Here is a 14320-nt window from a genome sequence, read left to right on the forward strand (position 1 = left end):
TTTTCCAGAATTTCTAGGCAGAATTAATTTTATAGTTTTTGTACATTGACTGCAAGTCAGTTTTTGGACATGTTATGATCAAAATTTGGGTTTGTTTTCTACATGAAAGTTGTAGGTCTATGTCTCAGCTTTCTACTGGTAAAAATTTAGGTCAATTAGACCTTTCTATACTGAGTTATGACCAAATGAATGATCACTATTCATTTGGTCATTTTCCAGGGACTGCATATTGGTCACCCGAACTAGGTCAACTTTTAGAGTCACTTAGGTTAGTTTTCTAGATAGGACAGGTTCCTTCATCAAAGTTGTTGCATTTTGTGTCTAGTCTAACCTCCAATTGGCTTTGCACCAATTGGAGTTATCTAGCTTGAGTTATGTCCCCAAGAGCACACTAGACTCAAAGGGTCCAGAATGCACACTTAAGGCAGTCTAATTCTCTACATTAGTTAATGTCACCAATCACTCCATTTCCAATTCAAACTACAGCTAGAAGCCCTAAACCCAGGGAAAATTCATGAAATAATTTTTGGGACTCCAGAGAAGAGTCATTAAGGTTTCTATGGCATTATAATGCCAAGAAAAGGCTTAGAAAAATTTTTCGATCGGTACAGATGATTTTGGCTAAATAAGCCAAACGGAGGGCATTTTGGTCATTTCGTCTTCGGAGATGATTTTTGACTGATTTGTCCAGTTAAGTAAATAATTATTATGACATAAAATGTGAATAAATATTGTTAAAAATTGAATTGAAAATGAGTAGAAAAGAAAATGGAAAGAAAATGGATTAAATAGGAATTTTGACATCATTATGATGTCATTAAAACATTTTTATCCAATCACATTATGACACATAGCTATAACTCACTTAAAATGAGTTAAATGGACAGAAATGAAAGAAAAAAAAAATTAGTTTTCATTTTCCTTCTTCAACTAGCCGAAACCTCACTTCTCTTTCCCTCCATTGATTCTCAACCAAAGCTCCATTTCACCATAAAACCACTAGCTTGCTTCACTAAAATTCATCCTTGCAACTAAAGCAAGCTTGAGGTAGCAAAAAGGAAGAGAAAAGAAAGAGTTTTACAAGCTTAGAAATTTCATCAAACGAGGTTAGTGCTAGAGTCTTTCTTTCTCTTTTTTAATTCTTGATTAGAACTAGGAATTGAACTAAGAGTTGAAGAAATTGTGTAAAAATATGCATGTAGGGACACTATCTATTTTTCAGTAGCCTTAAATCTTCTTGAGTTTGATAGCTTTTAATGGATTTAAAATGGTGTAGGGCTGTCCCTTGACATGTATAAGTGAATTTAAAACTTTAATTGTGAGTATAATGTAAGATTTAAGAATTTGGGATTGTTAGGGTTAGGGTTTGGATAAAAAATTTATGATTTTGCTCATGTAGTGGTGAAAGGAAGTTCTAATGGTCAATTAGTAACCATTTGATTGTGTTTGATGAGGAAATGAAGTGAATTGCACCATGGGAATGGAGGTTAGAGGCACTGCCTTGAGTGACCTGTAGGGCTGGGTGTGAGTCCAACAAGGTTGGACAGCTTTAACTTGAGTTGTGTAGGTTCAATTGGTGCAAGGCCAATTGGACATGAAATTAGACACATAATGGCACAACTTTGATGGGGAAACCTTGCTTAGAAAACAAACTTAGGATACCCTAAAAATTGACCAAATTCGGGTAACCAACCAACTGGTCTTGGAAATTGACCAAATGAATAGTATTTGTTCAAATAGTCATAACTCAGTGTAGAAATGTCCAAATGACCTAAATTTTATATCAATGGAAAGATTAGACAATTTGGAACAACTTTCATGAAGAACATAACTCCAAATTTTGACCAAAACTTAATGGAATTGTCCACCAAATTCAAGATACCAAATCTGGTAGAACCAAATTGCCCAGAAATTCTGGGTACAGGTCAATCCGGCCAGTTATGGTAAAATGGCCATAACTTGAGCTACAAAACTCCAAATGGAGTGATTAAAAAAGGAAATTAAAGAAGACACATAAAAGAACAACTTTCATGAAGAAAATTTTGTCAAAATTCTACTATAACAATGACCAATGGAATAGTAAACTTCAAGCATGAAATCTGAAAATTTTGAATAACATAAAATAAGCTTTGAAATGATATTGGCAATCAATGCCAACAAATTTAGAACCTAAAATGTGGTATAATTATGTATCAAACATTAGTATACATATTATGTATGAAAAAGTCAACAATTTGAGTGAATAGTAATGTGTGAATAGTAATCCCAAGGACATAAGAAAAAGTAAAATAAATTAGAGAAGACATTATGAATGATAATATATAATGTAATTAGTGAATTTTAATCTTGAACTTGAGTGACTCTAGGACATAAGGGGATAACCTACATTGAGGGCTTTAGGAAAAATTATGACTAATAATACATATACTTATTGTAATAAATAAAAGAATCATAAGGAAGCATGAATTTGACATTAGTTCTCCTCCTGAGAGGAGAAAAATATTTTGATGTACAAATGCTACATAAAAAAATTAACTGATGTGAATTGAAATCATCATGGATGGTATGATGAATTGCATAAATTTTGTAGGAATGAGATTTAGGTATTTATGCTTTTACTATGAATAAAAATTAAAATATTATAAATTATACTCAGAATATTTAATAAATGATGAAATTATGTGCCCATGTATTACCTAGACACGTGTGTCAGATTGGATAGATTGGCATGCCAATAGGGTATTATTTTAGTAGTACTGCGAAAGGCTTTATGCCTGTATTCATGGCTTTATGCCCGTACTCATGGCTTTACACCTGTACTCATGGCTTTTATGCCCGATTATGTGTTATCATGGCTTTTTAGCCATACTGACTGTATACGTGATTGATGTTCCGCGTGCCATGGTATGACGGCCCGAGGCACCGCGGTGTCCAGTGCCAATAACTCGTTATCCAGTTTAGTTAGCCTGTCATAAGTTACTTGGGCAGTAAAATTTATTGAAATAAGTTAAGAATATTAGCAATTAAAAATATTAGAAATTAAGCAAATGAGTAAGACGACCTAAAATAAATAAGAATAGTTATTTAGTAGAAAGTAATGAACGAAATGATAAAAAGATTAGTAATAGAAATATAACTTAAATAAACATTACAAATGCACTTTTTCATAATAGTATAAAGCTAAGAATAATATTCTTGGAATTTGTGGGGATGGTACATTATTACAATGAATTTAGGAACTAAGCGCTTCTGAAGAGGAATAAATTAGAACAAAGGATAGTTAATACTAAAAGTATTATATAAAATTAGATTAAATTCCAGAGTATCCAAATTTTGATCCATTTTTTTTGTTGTATATTATTTTCTTGTTATATTATTGCACCACTAAGCAGCAATGCTTAGTGAGATGGATTTATTTCCTCGCGCAGGTATTGAAGGTAAAGCCCAGTGAATATTAAACAGAGATTTTGGAGTTCTGATCCGCAGAAGTGTCTGAAGTATTCAAGGTTGTCACCTCCTCAGCAATGCATGTAGATAGGGCCCATATAGGTCATAAATTGTATGTTGTATAAAATGCTTAGTTATAGTATCGTAATGTAAATTATGAAAATATAATTAATAGGTATGTGATGTAAATTAGTAAATCGGTTAATTCATATGTGATTAAATTGTATATCATGTAAATTAATGAAGATTGAAAATTTTCATATATGAGTTGAGCATGAATGGGAATGTATGAAAATGGATATGAATAAAATTGTATAAATTTGAATACGGAATTGAAATATATAGATGATGCATAAAATGATGAGAATTTTATTTTAAAATATTATTGAAATTTTCAAACGGGTAAATAGTGAAACACGTTAAACGTCAATAAAATAGGGAAAACTTTGTTAGTTTCTTCGTCGAAAAATAATTGATATTAAAAGATAATAACTTGAAAATGATTAAAGGAATAAAGCAAGATAAGATAGGGTGCTCCGGCACCGAATGTAGCACGCCTTGCTCGGCTACACTGCAGTTGGGTGAGGGGTGTTACATTTATTGGTATCTGAGCACAGTTTAGGCGTTCCTAGGCATAGATAGATGGAAAGGGATAGTGTGCATAACATGCATTGCATTCATGTGAGTTGAGGTGACACTAATATAGATCTGTTTCCTCTGGTAAGGTGAAGAAATAAGGCGGTAGTAGTTCATCGACTACTGACATCAGGTAAATTTCGAGGATGAAATTTTTGTTAGAGGAGAAGAATTGTAACACCCTCACTGTAGCAATTCCACACATTCTACTGTTCCGGTGACCGGTGACGATCTGGACAACTAGAACGTTTGGAACTATATGTAAACTAGAGTGAGGAGTCATTAATAACCCAAATAATAGTAAGAAAAATTTAGGAAAAATTTTAGAAATGAAATCTAACAAAGTTAAATGAGCCGGTGCCCCGGTGATGGGTGACCCTAATGGGAATTTGCTATCTTCATAGCTAGTAGGCCTAAACCCGAGAGAAATTCCGTGAAATAATTTTTGGGACTCCAGAGAAGAGTCATTGAGGTTTTGATGGCATTAGAATGCCAAGAAAATGCTTAGAAAAATTTTTAGATCGGTACAGACAATTTTAGTCCGTTAAGCAAAACGAAGGGCATTTCGGTCATTTTGCCTTCAGACACGATTTTTGACCAACTTGTCTATTTAAGTAAATAAATTATATGACATAAAATGTGAATAAATATTGCTAAAAATTAAATTAAAAATGAGTAGAAAAGAAAAGAAAAGAAAATGAAATAAAACTCAAATTATGACATCATTATGATGTCATTAAAAACTCTCCACCTATCACCATGAGATAACCATTTAATAAACAAATAAAAGGAGATAAATGAGTAAAAAAAAATGAAAAAGCCATGTAAAAAAAATGAAAAAGCCATGTTCTTCTCTAGCCATTCTCCCGTCCAACTCACTTTTCTCCATTTTCCTCTCAAATTCTTTCATTTTCCTATCATTAAAACACCATTTCAAGCTCCCAAACCATTACGTTCCTTAAAAGAAAAGAAAAGAAAATGAAATAAAACTCAAATTATGACATCATTATGATGTCATTAAAAACTCTCCACCTATCACCATGAGATAACCATTTAATAAACAAATAAAAGGAGATAAATGAGTAAAAAAAAATGAAAAAGCCATGTAAAAAAAATGAAAAAGCCATGTTCTTCTCTAGCCATTCTCCCGTCCAACTCACTTTTCTCCATTTTCCTCTCAAATTCTTTCATTTTCCTATCATTAAAACACCATTTCAAGCTCCCAAACCATTACCTTCCTTCACAAAAATAGTTGGCAGCCTTGATAAACCTCCATAGCCAGCCATAAAACCCAAGGAAAGTGGGAAGAAAAGTGAAAGGAAAATCTGGTTGGCAGCCCCAAAGAGGTGAATCAAGTGTTGGGTTGATTGAAGGTTGCTTGGAGCTGGAAGAATAAGGTTAGTGCTAGAAATTCTCTTAGAATTTAAAATTTACGCAAGTTGATTTAGGGTTTGCTAAAATTTGGAATTTTGTGTTGTGACTTGAATTTGATGATGTTGAGGTTGATTATTGACTATTAGAAGTGTTATAAATGTGATTTGAAGTTTGGAAGTTGGGTGAAATTGAAAATTGGGAGTGTTGTTCTTATGAAGGGAATTCTGGACCTATGAGTCCAGTGTGTTTAGATGAACATAAGTAGAGCTAGACAGCTCCAATTGGTGTGAGGCTAATTGAAGTTGAAATTTAAGACCTAAAACAACATTTTTCATGAAGAAACCATGCCCAGAAACCAAGCACAAAATGACAAAAAATTGGCTTAAATCCGGGTAACCATATGCTGGACCTGGAAAAATAACCATATGAACAGTAAATGTTCAAATAGCCATAACTCACTCTACGAAGGTCAGAATGACCTGATTTTTGAACCATTGAAAAGCTTAGACGTAGGAGAACATTTCATATGAAGAACTTAGAGCCCAGTTCTGACCCTAGCTTAATCAAATTGTTAACCAAATTTAGTCTAGCAAAATTGCTAGAACCAAACTGACCAAAAAATTTTGGACATTGACTAGCCTGACCAGTTTTGAAAGAAATATCATAACTTGGTCTACAAAACTGAAAATACAATGAAACCAAAGCCAAATTTCTATAAGACCTAGAAATACAAATTTGGTGTTTTGACCAAAACCCATAACCTGATGGAACTTGAAGAGATTGCTAGGAAAATTTAGCATTCCAAATCCTGAAATTTAACCAAATAAACACTTGACCCCATAATAGTATTTAGATCATATCTCTCACTAGGAAACTCCAATTGAGATGAGATAAATTGTTCTGGAAACCTAAGAATCAGGACTCCAACTTTGATTTAGGAACCTTCTTTAAATTTTAAGTGCAAGTACCCTAAAATGGGAATAAAAAATGTTGACCTGAAACTGAAATCCTGAAGGCACAAGGTTCATGAGTCCAGGTCAGTTATTTGGCAATAATTCATTTTATGTAACTGGAAAAAGTATGATTCTTGAACCTAAGTGATCCTAAGACATAAGGTAACAACTCATATGAAGGATATTAGGTCTAAAAATGACTGTAGCATACCCAAATAATTAGAATAAATTGGACTCCAGAATCTGCCTGGTTCTGGATCCAGAAAGGGTCAATGAACCAGTTATGGTATTTAGGCCATAACTTGAGTCACAAAACTCCAAATGGAGTGATTCAAAAAGGGGAAATTGAACTAAACACAATAAGGAACAACTTTGATGAAGAACATTTGGCCAAATTCTCACTGTAGAATGGCTTAATAGAATAGTGAACTCTAGCATCCAAAACTGAAATTTCTGATTTATTCTCCATTGGTTAGAAGCAATGATTGGCAACTAATGCCAACACATTTGGGAACCAAAATGTGGTAAATCTATGTGATTAAAACTCATGTAACCATTATATAGGAGAAAGTCAATATTTTGACTTAAATGACTAAATGAATAGTAACCCCAAGGACATAAGAAAAAGTAAAATAAATTAGAGAAGATATTATGAATGATAATATATAATGTAATTAGTAAATTTTAATCTTTGAACTTGAGTGACTCTAGGACATAAGGGGATAACCCACATGGAAGGCTTTAGGAAAAATTGTGATTGATAATGCATATACTTATTATAATAAATAAAAGAATCATAAGGATGTATGAATTTGACATTAGTTTTCCTCCTGAGAGGAGAAAAATATTTCGATGTACAAATGGTCCATAAAAAAATTAACTAATGTGAATTGAAATCATCATGGATGGTATGATGAATTGCATAAATTGTGTATGAATGAGATTTAGGTATTTATGCTTTTTCTCTAAATAAAAATTAAAATACTATAAATTATACTTGGAATATTTAATAAATAATGAAATTATGTGCCCATGTATTGCCTAGACACGTGTGTCAGACTTGATAGATTGGCATGCCAATAAGGTATTATTTTAGTAGTACTGCGAAAGGTTTTATGCCTATATTCATGGCTTTATGCCCGCACTCATAGCTTTTATGCCCGATTATGTGTTATCATGGCTTTTTAGCCACACTGACTACATACATGGTTGATGTTCCGCGTCCCATGGTATGACAGCCCGAGGCACCATGGTGTCTAGTGCCAATGACCCATTATCCAATTTAGTCAGCCTGTCATAGGTTACTTGGGAAGTGAAATTTAATGAAATAAGTTAAGAATATTAGCAACTGAAAACATTAGCAATTAAATAAATGAGTAAGAATATTTAAAAAAAATTAGATTAGTTATTTAACAAAAAGAATTGAAATGAACTGGAACGATATTAAAATTTTATTATTATGAAAGAATTGAGCACTTCTGAAGAGGAATAAATTAGAACAAAGGATAGTTAATACTAGAAGTATTATATGAAATTAGATTAAATTCCAGAGTATCCAAATTTTGATCCATTTTTTTTATTGTATATTATTTTCTTGTTATATTATTGCACCACTAAGCAGCAATGCTTAGCGCGATGGATTTGTTTCCTCGCCCAAGTACTGAAGGTAAAGCCCAGTGAATATTAAATAGAGATTTTGGAGTTCTGATATGCAGAAGTGTCTGAAGTATTCAAGGTTGTCAGCTCCTCAGCAATGCATGTAGATAGGGCCCTTATAGGTCATAATTTGTATGTTGTATAAAATGCTTAGTTATAGTATTGTAATGTAAATTATGAAAATGTAATTAATAGGTATATGATGTAAATTAATAAATCAGTTAATTCATATGTGATTAATTTGTGTATCATGTAAATTAATGAAGATTGAAAATTTTCATATATGGGTTAAGCATGAATGAGAATGTATGGAAATGGATATGAATAAAATTGTATAGATTTGAATACGGAATTTAAATATATAGATGATGCATGAAATGATGAGATTTTTATTTTAAAATATTATTGAAATTTTCAAACAGGTGAATAGTGAAATACATCAAATGTTAATAAAATAGGGAAAACTTCGTTAGTTTCTCAATCGAAAAATAATTTATATTAAGGAATAATAACTTGAAAATGATTAAAGGAATAAAGTAAGATAAGATAGGGTGCTCTGGCACCGAGTGTGACATACCTTGCTCGGCTACACTATAGTCGGTGAGGGGTGTCATAGTTACACCCTAATATCAATGCATTTCATAATTCATGATTATGCTTAAAGCAGTAACTATAGTATTAAAAAGCATTTGAAATTAAATTAAGTAATATATACTTACCTCTTGTAAAGCTCATTCATTTATTCTTACCCCCTAGATTTAGCAGGTAGACTTAACTTCCTGTGTGTTTCCTGAGATGCTCTGACGTTAACCTGACCTAGGGCTTGACTTCCTTGAACATTGATCACCAACTCTTTGATCAACTAGTGAATTAACAACACATTAATTCTATATGAAAAACCCTCTAAAAATATTCTAAGAACCTTTAACTTTTAATTCTAGGCCAAAACAGAACATAAAACAGGATTCTGAAGCCATGAGAACAAATAAGGAAAATTATTGGCAGAGGCAACTTCAACTGCCAAAGTAAAGGACTTTAAATGCATTTGGCAGGTAGCACCTACTCCGGCTACTGAAGTAGGAAACTTCAGCTGTTGAAGTCCATAACAAAATTTGCCTTTCCAAACAGTAGCTACTTTGGTTGCTGAAGTAGAGAACTTCAGCTGCCGAAGTCTAGAATCCAAAAAAAAAAAGTTTTAAAAATAGAACTGACTCTAACTGCCAAAACAATGGCTTTCAGCAATCGAACCTGGGAATTTTCAGAATTCCTAATTTGAATTCTGTAGAAAACTAAGACCTTAAGCTGTACTAATTCATGATCAAAGACCCAAAAAACTCAACATATATGCATGCAATAAACTGATTAACCAACCTTTTTGAACATAAAAGACCAACATGCAACAAGGTTTTGTAAATAAACTCACAATCTGTGACACCCCTTACCCGTCTACAGTATAGCCGAGTAAGATATGTCACACAGTGTACCGGAACACCCTATTTTATTTTAATCCTCTTTATCCTTCCTTATTTATTTTTATCATAGTAATGAAGTACAATTGGTGAAGTATAATTTATTTAAGTCATTTATGGAAAATATCAATTTATTTGAGGTTTCGCAAATTTTATAGAAAATCCGGCAGAGTACCGGCTAAAAATGGAGAAAACAGTTCTTCGGAACCTGTGAAAAATACATCCAAAATTTTCAATCAATCCCAAACTCTATTTCATCAACAAAATCTCAATATTTTTCAACAACATTTTCATTTCTCAATCATTCATTTCATATGATATTTATGCAAAAGTCATCAATAAATATTCACTTTTTCATTCATAAACACAATTTTCACTATTTACATCAATACCAAAATACATTACATAAGTTTTAGTTGCACATGAGAAAATAAAAGCTAATTACACAATATCAAAATAAAACCTAGTGTCCTACCAATGCACTGATAACAGTGAGGTGACACGAACACTATGCAGAGCTGCAGAAGATCTCACCCAGTCTGTGGTCTACTGGGCTCTCAGTCGGTCTCTCCAGAACCTACACGTGGCAAAAAGCAATGCGCTAAGCAATAATGCTTAGTGGTGCCAATAATAGAATAAAAAGAAATAACAGAAATTAAATATGCAGTGACTGTATTAATGTCTTATACAGATAAATTTTCAATAATTATTTGTAGTCCTATTGATTTTGTACTTGTTATGTTCATTATTTCATTAATTTTATCCACATTCATTTTTTGGTTGTTGCCCAAGTAACCTATACTAAATGACTGGACTGCATAAATGGGTAAACTGGCACTGGGTATCAAGTACCTCGGGCCGTCACACCATCAGTCACATATGTATCTCCCAATGTGCAACAGAATAGCTAATGAGCTGTAATAACATTGGGCACAAAGCCAAGTATTATCACAATGTCAAAATGGCTAAAAGCCATAAAATCACAGAATGACATAATGCCATGTGCAGTACCGCTAACTGAACCCTATTGGCATGCCAACCTATCTAAACCAATCTTGCTAGGTGTACTAGGGCATGTTACACTTTTAATTTGTACAATTCTTGAAATTTAAGTTTAGGTGTTACTATTCATTTCATTAGTCAACTAAAATTGTTGACTTTTGCATAGACAATAGGTACATTGATTCTAATACTCCCAACATACCACATTTTGCATTCTAAAGTTGTTGGTATTGGTTGCCAATACCATTTCTAAGCTTAGTGCTACTTGTTCAAAATTTTCAGATTTCAAGCCTTGTGTTTACTGTTCCATTGGTCATTTTTACAGTAGGAATTTGGTAAAGTTGTCAACATGAAAGTTGTTCCTTATTCTGTCTAGTTACATTTCTTTTTTTGAATCACTCCATTTGGAGTTTTGTAGATAAAGTTATGGCCTAAAAACCACAACTGGCCGGATTGCAAACTTTCTAGATTTTCTGGACTGACCAAATCTACAGTGTTTTGTGTAGTGATTGCATGTCACTTTTTGAACATGTTATGGTCAAAATTTGGGTTAGGTTTCTTCATGAAAGTTGTAGGTTTATATCTCAGATTATTGTTGGTAAAATTTCAGGTCAATTAGACCTTTCTACACTAAGTTATGACCAAATGAATGGACATTGTTCATTTGGTCATTTTGCCCAGGTAGACTGCAAGTCACCCAGATTAGAGCAATTTTTAGGCCAACTTGGTTTGGTTTTCTGGGCAGGGTTTCTTCACCAAAGTGGTGACATTATGTGTCTAGTTTCATGTTCAATTGGCCTTGCACCAATTGAACCTCTACAACTCCATTTATAACTATCCAAACCTGCTGGACTCATGCTCAGTCCTGCAGGTTAGCCAAGGTAACTCACCCATACACAAATGCCAAGCCTCAACTCACTTCATTTCCTCATCATGCACATTCAAATGGCCACTAATTGACCATTACAAGGTTAATGAACCATCACATGAGCAAACCCTAGAATTGTTCAAGTGTCCAATTTTTTCATTTCATACATGTATAATTCTTGCATTTCACTTACTTAATTATGTTCAATACCCCATCCACTACTAAAGGCTGCTCATAACCATTTTTCTAACAAGCAAAATCATCAAACCCTAGATAACCCTAGCTTCCAAACATTGTAAGTTGCACACGCACACTTGTTTGCTTTATTTCCTTATATTTCCTATACAATTCATGCCATAGAACATGAATTAAAGCAAAAAGGAGTAAGAGTTGGACACTAACCTTGTTGGAGCAGAATTTCAAGCCAACTAAACTTGCTCTTTCCTTCCTCTTTTGGCTACCTAGAGGATGTTCAAGTTGCTAGGTAAATTTTTTGTGAAGCTAGGTAAGGTTTTCAAGTGAGATTTGGTGAGGTTGGGAGCTTGGGTGAGCTTTCATGGAGGAAATGGCTATGGGAGAAGAGGGGGACGGTTGGATTGGTTTGGAGCAGCTGATGACCCTTTTTTTTTTGTTTATTCTTATCTCATTTTATTTATTTTAAATGGGCTTGATTAATTGTAATTGGTGGTAAGTGTTTAATGACATCATGGTGATGTCATAATTAGCTTTTTATCTCATTTTCTCTTATTTTCTTCTCCACTCATTTTCAATTTAATTTTTAGCAATATTTATTCACATTTTGTGTCATGATAATTATTTACTTAACTGGATAAGTCAGCCAAAAATAACCTCTGAAGGCAAAATGATCAAAATGCCCTCCGTTTGGCTTAACAGACCAAAATTGTCTGTATCGATCCTAAGCATTTTCTTGGCATTCTAATGCCATAAAACCCTCAATGACTCTTCTCTAGAGTCTAAAAATTATTTTATGAAATTTTCCCTGGGTCTTGGGCTCCTAGTTGCGAGGACTGTAACTTCCCACTGGGTTACCCATCTCTAGGGCACCGGCTCATCTAACTTGGTTGTATTTTATTTCTAAAATTTTTTCTAAATTTTTCTTATTAATATTTGAGTTAATTATGGCTCCTCACTTTAGTTTAAATATTTTTTCGGACGTTCTAGCTGTTCAGACCAACACTGATCACTGGAATAGTAGAATGTATGGAGTTGTTATAGGGAGGGTGTTACAACTCTTCCCCTCTCATTAAAAATTTCGTCCTCGAAATTTACCTGATGCAAACAATTGAGGAAACTGTTGCCTCATCGTCTCGTCACTTTCCCAAGTGGCCTCCTCGGTGTTGTGGTGCCTCTAAAGCACTTTCACCAGTGGAATGTGCTTATTCCTCAACTCTTTCACTTCCCGAGCCAGGATCCATATGGGTTCTTCTTCATATGTCAAATCCGGTTGTACTTCAATTTCTTCCATGGAGATGACATGTGAAGGATCTGAGCGGTATCTTCTTAGCATAGATACGTGAAACACATTGTGGATCTTTTCCAGCTCTGGTGGTAAAGCTAGCCTGTAGGCCACTGGACCCATACATTCAATAACTTCATATGGGCCAATAAACCTAGGGCTTAACTTACCTTTTCTTCCAAACCTCAGTACCTTCTTCCACGGTGACACCTTGAAGAACACTTTGTCACCAACCGCATATTCTATTTCTTTTCTCTTCAGGTCGGTATAGGATTTCTATCTGTTTGAGGCAACCTTCAGATTGGCTTTGATTAGCTTTACCTTCTCCTCAGTCTGTTTCACCAGGTCTGGCCCTACCAGTTTATCTTTGCCCAATTCAGTCCAGCACACTGGAGTTCTATATTTCCTCCCATACAGTGCTTCATACGGGGCCATTTGGATGCTAGCTTGGTAGCTATTGTTGTATGCAAATTCTGCTAGTGGGAGGTATCTATCCCAACTTCCCTCAAATTCAATGACACAACTCCTCAGCATATCCTCAAGGACCTGACATATATTTCATGTTATTATTATTATTTCAGTTCAATATTTGTATTAGTTCAATTGGTTTCAATTGTTGACTTGGATTACTCTTTCTGATTGCCCATCCGTCTGAGGATGAAAAGCTGTGCTAAAATGGAGTTGTGTACCCAAGGATTCATGCAACTTCTTCCAAAATCTTGATGTAAACCTTGGGTCTTGAGCAGATATGATAGAAAGTGGAATTCCATACAGTCTAACTATCTCACTGATATACAATTCTGTAAACTTCTCCAGTGAGTAGTTAGTCCTAACTGGCAGAAAGTGTGCTGACTTCGTCAATCTATCAACTATCACCCATACTGCATCATGCTTCTTCTGGGTGAGAGGTAGACCACTTATAAAATCCATGGTGACCCGATCCCATTTCCATTTAGGTATGTGTATAGGCTGTAGCAAACCTGATGGAACTTGATGTTCTGCCTTGACTTACTGACATGTCAAGCATTTAGTCGCATAATCAGCTATGTCCTTCTTCATACCAGGCCACCAATAATGAAGCTTCAGATCATGATACATTTTTGTACTTCCTAGGTGCATAGCATAAACACTAGTGTGTGCTTCTTTTAGGATACTGACTTTCAATTCCCTATTATCCGGTACACATACTCTTCCTTTGTAGTACAGACACCCATCTGCTTTCACCTCATAGTCAGTTGCTTTCCCCTCTGAGATTTTACTCACAATAGCCTTTAGCTTCTCATCGGCCTTCTACCCATCTAAAATCTGCTGTAGCAGGTTTGGCCTCACTTGCAACTTAGCCAAAATAGCTCCATCTTGAGCCAAGGATAGACGGGCATTCAATGATCTCAAAGCTGTGATGGATTTTCTGCTCAAAGCATCGGCAACTACATTTGCC

The sequence above is a fragment of the Hevea brasiliensis genome, unplaced genomic scaffold (assembly GCF_030052815.1).
Source record: "Hevea brasiliensis isolate MT/VB/25A 57/8 unplaced genomic scaffold, ASM3005281v1 Scaf2, whole genome shotgun sequence".
Lineage (NCBI taxonomy): Eukaryota > Viridiplantae > Streptophyta > Magnoliopsida > Malpighiales > Euphorbiaceae > Hevea > Hevea brasiliensis.